Here is a 7,839-nt window from a genome sequence, read left to right as displayed (position 1 = left end):
TGGGTCGGTTGTGCAATGACTGTTATAAAATAAACTCATAAATTTGGCCTAGTTAATTGGGCGTTGGTCTCGTGTTGGTGAGAGTGGGAGTTTGAATCCAGCCGGCAGAAGAATACCCATGTATAAAATGGTGACTGGTGCATGTTAAAACTGTCGGGGTCACAAAGTCCTCCAAGTTCTCATAACAAATAAATACCTCTTGGTTCAAATCTAGCAGTTCCCTTGTCTTCTGGATTCGGTTCAAAATTACAAGGCCAAGGTGTTGAATATTAGTAGTCGTTAACTCGCTATCGGGTCGGTTGTGCAATGACTGTTATAAAATATACTAATAAATTTGTCCTGGTTAATAGGGCGTTGGACTCGTGTTGGTGAGAGTGGGAGTTTGAATCCAACCGGCAGAAAATACCTATGCATAAAATGGTGACTGGTGCATGCTTAAACTGTCGGGGTCACAAAGTCCTCCAAATTCTCATAACAAATAAATACCTCTGGGTACAAATCTAGCAGTTCCCTTGTCTTCTGGATTTGGATCAAAATTACAAGGCCACGGAGTTGACTATTAGTAGCCGTTAACTCGCAATTGGGTCGGCTGTGCAATGACTGTTATGAAATAAACGAATAAATTTGGCCTGGTTAAAAGGGCGTTTGACTCGTGTTGGTGAGAGTGGGAGTTTGAATCCAACCGGCAGAAAATACCCATGTATAAAATGGTGTCTGGTGCATGTTAAATCTGTCAGGGTCACAAAGTCCTCCAAGTTCTCATAACAAATAAATACCTCTTGGTACAAATCTAGCAGTTCCCTTGTCTTCTGGATTTGGTTCAAAATTACTAGGCCACGGAGTTGACTATTAGTAGTCGTTAACTCGCAATTGGGTCGGTTGTGCAATGACTGTTATAAAATAAACTCATAAATTTCGCCTAGTTAATAGGGCGTTGGACTCGTGTTGGTGAGAGTGGGAGTTTGAATCCAGCCGGCAGAAGAATACCCATGTATAAAATGGTGACTGGTGCATGTTAAATCTGTCGGGTTCACAAAGTCCTCCAAGTTCTCATAACAAATAAATACCTCTGGATACTAATCTAGTAGTTCCCTTGTCTTCTGGATTGGATTCAAAATTACAAGGCTACGGAGTTGTATATTAGTAGTCGTAAACTCGAAATTAGGTCGGCTGTGCAATGACTGTTATAAAATAAACTAATAAATTTGGCCGGGATAGTCTGGTTGATAGGGCGTGAACTCAAGATTGAGTCTGTCTGGAAAAATGTGGTGTTGTATATGAACTTTTGAATCATTTATGTGTAGTGGTGACGAAAATATGTTTAAATGAATAAAAAACAATAACTTTGAGCATTTACTTAGCCACTACTAGCATACATTTTTACCAAAGGCGTAGAAAGTCGGCAGATCTGTATACCAAGTGAATATTTTTTTTTTCTTTCGTATCACTTAAACCAGTGGTTCCTGAACTTTTTTGTTTCTCTGTCCCTTTGCCATGTTTTTCAGTTTCGGATATTGATTTTTTTTTGTCCGTGATCTTGCGCGCAGATAAAGTTATAAGTCTAGCTAGCTAAAGAGTTGACGCAGGTTAGGCTACGTTTTACAGCGGAAAAATACTTTTAGTTACAAAATAAAACTTTACACGCTGAGAAAATAAAAACGTACGCGGGCAGAGCTGCAGGCAACTACTAGTTTATAATAATTACTTATAATGATAACTTAAATTTTAATAAAATTTTTACTTTATAACTACTTTTATAAATTATGTAGATAGATGTCTTTGTATTATAAGGTAGTTTAATGTAAGTAAATAGGTATAATCAGTGTATGTTGATTATTCCATTCATGAAATGTCAAAATTAAAAGACACGAGCTGCTCATAAGCGATCCACTATCTTGGGACCCCTTTTTCATCTATATAGACCACTTTGGGAATCACTGATCCAGACAATCAGTTGCGAAGAACTTCAAAACGCTTGAAGTATAAGCTAGTGAAATGTGACTAACCATAAATGCTGACAAAACTAAATACATGGAGATAAACATAGGGCTCACTAAGGCAATGCCTACCCTTGCATGTGAATGACAATGAATTTGAAGCTTTTGATGAATTTCAATATCTTAGGACTACTGTAACCTGCAAAAATGACATAAATACCGAAATCGATAGTCGCTTAGCAATGGCAAATAAGTGCTACTTTGTTTTAAAAGGCCAACTAAAAAGTAAGTTTCTTAAACAAAAGACAAACATTAACATATACAAAACAGTCCTACGGCCTGTGATCCTATATGGCGGTGAGTGCTGGATTTTTAATAATAATGAGGAGAACAAATTGCTGATTTTTGAGAAAGGGATACTTAGAAGAATTTTTGGTGCAGTCTATGAGAATAGCAAATGGCGCACCCTTTACAATCATGAGTTACATAAAAAGTATAAAAATCCAGACATAGTTCTTGTTATTAAGGTCAATCGCAATCGATGACTGGGACACCTTTACAGATCTGAAGACTTGAAAAATAACTTTTTTAAACCAGAAAGTGCAAGAAAAAGCGGTCGTCCACTGACTAGGTGGCTGGACGCAGTTGGGAGGGGCCTAAAGATAATAGGAATAACTAACTGGAAGGCCATGATACAGAATAGATCGAGATGGCAAAAACTTATTGGGTCGGCCTTGACATGTTATGGGCTGTAGTGCCCAAGAAGAAGAGGAATTTATATTTTTTAATATAAATATTTTCTATTGTGGCGGCATCTATTGGATAACCAAGAAAGCGAAATATCATGAAAAAATATTTATTATTTATATTTTGTAATATTAATAATTTGTAATATTAATATTTTGTAATATTATATTTTCTATTGTGGCGGCATCTATTGAATAACAAACAAAGCAAAATATCAAGAAAAAAATATTTATTATTCATATTTTGTAATATTAATATTTTCTATTGTGGCGTCATCTATTGAATAACAGAGAAAGCAAAATATCAAGAAAAAAGTTATTATTATTTGTATTTCGTAATATTAATATCTTCTATTGTGGCGTCATCTACTGAATAACAAATGAAGCAAAATATTATGAAAAAATATTTATTATTTATTTTGTGTAATAAAAATATTTTCTATTGTGGCGGCATCTATTGAATAATACGAGGGTTGCTATTTATATTTCTGGCCTAATAATGAAAAAACAAATATGAAGGATCGAAATTGGTTTTATTGTTTTTCAAAATATTCTCCATGATGATCAATACACTTTTGCATGCGTTGGAACCAATTTTCAAAGCACTTTTTCCAGTCCGATTGAGGTAACTCTGAAACATGCGTTTTGAATGCATCAACTGCTTTTTCGGGGGGTCGAAAATCGTTGTCCACGTAATTTATTTTTGATGTGTGGGAATAAGAAGAAGTCATTGTTTGCCAAATCAGGGCTGTACAGCGGATGACCCATCAGTTCGATCTTTCGCTCCTGTCAGAAATGCCTTTGTTTGAGTCGATGTGTGAGAGCTCGCATTGTCATGATGAAGAATGATTCGCCTGTTCTTCTGCTTTATTCGAATTTCTCCGATGACTTCTGGCAAACAAATGATCGTGTACCATTCAGAATTGACCGTCCTGCGTTGCTCTAACGCCACTGTTGCCACATGACCGTTAATGCCGAAGAAACAGGCAATCATTTGTTTCGATGTGCTTCTTCCTCGAGCAACTTTTGTTGGTTTTGCCTCGTCTTGGAAGACCCATACAGTTGATTGCTGTTTTTTTCCGGCTCATATGTATAGATCCATGATTCGTCACCTGTGTAGATGTTATACACAGCCTTTGATGTAACTTGGACGTATTTTTCCAACATTTCATTGCACCAATCGACACGAGCCTTTTTTGGAGCGTTTGTCAGATTATGCAGGATACAACGCGAACAAATTTTTTTTACGCTCAATTGTTCATGCAATATTTAGCCATATTAATATGCTCATGCAATGTTCATGCAATACTAGGCGGCTGGACGCAGTTGGGAGGGACCAAAAGATAACAGGAGTAACTAACTGGGAGGCCATGGTGCAGAATAGATCAAGATGGCAAAAACTTGGGTCGGCCTTAACCTGTCATGGGCTGTAGTGCCCAAGATGAAGAAGAATTTATATTTTTTAATATAAATATTTTCGATTGTGGTGACATCTATTGAATAACAAATGAAGCAAAATATCAAGAAAAAAATATTTAATATCTATATTTTGTAATATTAATATTTTGTAACATTAATATTTTGCAATATTAATATTTTTGTAATATTTTATTTTCTATTGTGGCGGTATCTATTGGATAACAAAGGAAGCGAAATATCAAGACAAAAATATTCATTATTCATAATATTAATATTTTCAATTGTGGCGACATCTATTGAAAAACAGGGAAAACAAAATATCAAAGAAAAAAATATTTATTACTTATATTTTGTAATATTAATATTTTGTAACATTAATATTTTGTAATATTAATATTTTTGTAATATTTTACTTTCTATTGTGGCGGCATCTATTGGATAACAAATGAAGCAAAATATTGTGAAAAAATATTTATTATTTATTTTGTGTAATAAAAATATTTTCTATTGTGGCGACATCTATTGAATAACAAACGAAGCAAAATATCATGAAAAAATATTTATTACTTGTATTTTGTAATATTAATATTTTGTAGTATTATATTTTCTATTGTGGCGGCATCTATTGAATAATAAAGGAAGCAAAATACCAGGAAGAAATATTTTTTATTGATATTTTGTAGTATTAATATTGTCCATTGGGGCGATATCTATTGAATAAGAAACGAAGCAAAATATTAAGATAAAAAACATTTATTATTTATATTTAGCATTATTAATATTTTCTATTGTGGCGCCATCCATTGAATAACAGAGAAAACAAAATATCAAAGAAAAAAATATTTAATATTTATATTTGGTGCATATTTTGTTATATTTTGGTTAGTATTGAGACTTTCCATCTTTTTATTAACTTTAAGGCAGCATACGACAGTATCAAACGAAATAAGTAGTATGGAAGCAATAGAGGAATTTGTTATTCCCCTGAAGCTTATTAACTTGACAAAGGCAACACTAAGAATACTCTCAAGTGCAAAGTTAAGTTGCAAAACGAACTCTCCGAGCCCTTCTACACTGATAGAGTCCTGAGGCAGGGAGATGCACTTACCTGCTTTCTATTTATTATCGCACTTAAAAAAGTAATCAGAGCATCTGGAATCAATGTAAGAGGCACTATTTTTCAAGGATCTACGCCAATTCTTGCTTATGCAGGTGCTCTTGATATTATAGGAAGATCTAGACAATCAGCGGTGGAGAACTTCAAAGCTCTTGAAGTAGCAGCTTATGAAATGGGACTACCCTATAATGCTGACAAAACTAAATAAATGGATATAAACAAAGGGCTCACAAAGGCAATATCCTTGCATGTGAATCATTATGAATTTGAAGCTGTTGATAAATTTAAACATCCTAATACTACTGTAACCTACAAAAATGATGCTAATACCGAAACCGATAGCCGTTTAGAAATGGCAAACGAGTGCTACTTTGATTTAAAAAGCCAACTGAAAAGTAAATTTCTTAAACAAAAGACAAAAATTAGCCTATGCAAAAATCTCCTACGGCCTGTGATTCTATATGGCGGTGAGTGCTGGATTTTTAATAAAAACGAGGAGAACAAATTGCTGATTTTTGAGAGAGGGATACTTAGAATAATTTTTGGTGCAGTCTATGAGAAAAGCAAATGGCGCACCCTTTACAATCATGGGTTATATAATAAGTATAAAAAACCAGTCATAGTTCGTGTTATTAAGGCCAATCGCAATCGATGGCTGGGACACCCTTATAGATCTGAAGACTTGAAAAATAACTTTTTTAAACCAGAAGGTAGAAGAAAAAGTGGTCGCCCACTGACTAGGTCGCTGGACGCAGTTGGGAGGGACCAAAAGATAACAGGAATAACTAACTGGAAGGCCATGGTACAGAATAGATCAAGATGGCAAAAACTTGGATCGGCCTTGACCTGTCATGGGCTGTAGTGCCCAAGAAGAAGAGGAATTTATATTTTTCAATATAAATATTTTCGATTGTGGTGACATCTATTGAATAACAAAGGAAGCAAAATATTAAGAAAAAAATATTTATTATTCATAATTTGCAATATTAATATTTTGTAACATTAATATTTTGTAATATTAATATTTTTGTAATATTTTATTTTCTATTGTGGCGGCATCTATTGGATAACAAAGGAAGCGAAATATCAAGACAAAAATATTTATTCTTCATATCTCGTAATATTAATATTTTCTATTGTGGTGACATCTATTGAATAACAGGGAAAACGAAATATCAAAGAAAAAAATATTTATTATTTATATTTTGTAATAGTAATATTTTGTAATATTAATATTTTGTAATATTTTATTTTCTACTGTGGCGGCATCTATTGGATAACAAATGAAGCAAAATATTATGAAAAAATATTTATTATTTGTATTTTGTAATATTAATATTTTGTAGTATTATTTTTTCCATTCTTGGGCTGTAGTGCCCAAGAAGAAGAAATATTTATATTTTTTAATATAAATATTTTCGATTGTGGTGACATCTATTGAATAACAAATGAAGCAAAATATCAAGAAAAAAATATAACTTTTATTATTTATGTTTTGTAATATTGATATTTTCTATTGTGGCGACATCTGTTGAATAACAAATGAAGCAAAATATCATATATATAATTTGTAACATTAATATTTTCTATTGTGGCGACATCTATTAAATAACAAAGGAAGCAAAATATTAAGAAAAAAATATTTATTATTTATATTTTGCAATATTAATATTTTGTAACATTAATATTCTGTAATATTAATATTTTTGTAATATTTTATTTTCTATTGTGGCGGCATCTTTTGGATAACAAATGAAGCAAAATATTATGAAAAACTATTTATTATTTATTTTGTGTAATAAAAATATTTTCTATTGTGGCGACATCTATTGAATAACAGGGAAAACAAAATATCAAAGAAAAAAATATTTATTATTTATATTTTGTAATATTAATATTTTGTAATATAAATATTTTGTAATATTAATATTTTGTAATATTTTATTTTCTATTGTGGCGGCATCTATTGGATAACAAATGAAGCAAAATATTATGAAAAACTATTTATTTTGTGTAATAAAAATATTTTCTATTGTGGCGACATCTATTGAATAACAAACGAAGCAAAATATCATGAAAAAATATTTATTATTTGTATTTTGTAATATTAATATTTTGTAGTATTATATTTTCTATTGTGGCGGCATTTATTGAATAATAAAGGAAGCAAAATACCAGGAAAAAATATTTTTTATTGATATTTTTTAGTATTAATATTTTCCATTGGGGCGACATCTATTGAATAACAAACGAAGCAAAATATCAAGAAAAAAAACATTTATTATTTATATTTTGTAACATTAATATTTTCTATTGTGGCGTCATCTATTGAATAACAGAGAAAACAAAATATCAAAGAAAAAAATATTTAATATTTATATTTGGTATATATTTTGTTATATTTTGGTTAGTATTGAGACTTTCCATCTTTTTATTAACTTTAAGGCAGCATACGACAGTATCAAACGAAATAAGTAGTATGGAAGCAATGGAGGAATTTGGTATTCCCCTGAAGCTTATTAACTTGACAAAGGCAACACTAAGAATACTCTCAAGTGCAAAGTTAAGTTGCAAAATGAACTCTCCGAGCCCTTCTACAGTGATAGAGACCAAAATTAAA

Source organism: Parasteatoda tepidariorum, chromosome 4, assembly GCF_982258835.1.
Source record: "Parasteatoda tepidariorum strain Cologne lab strain chromosome 4, Ptep-v5.0, whole genome shotgun sequence".
Taxonomy (NCBI): Eukaryota; Metazoa; Arthropoda; class Arachnida; order Araneae; family Theridiidae; genus Parasteatoda; species Parasteatoda tepidariorum.
The sequence above is the reverse complement of the archived record's forward strand: the minus strand, read 5'-3'. Positions refer to the sequence as shown.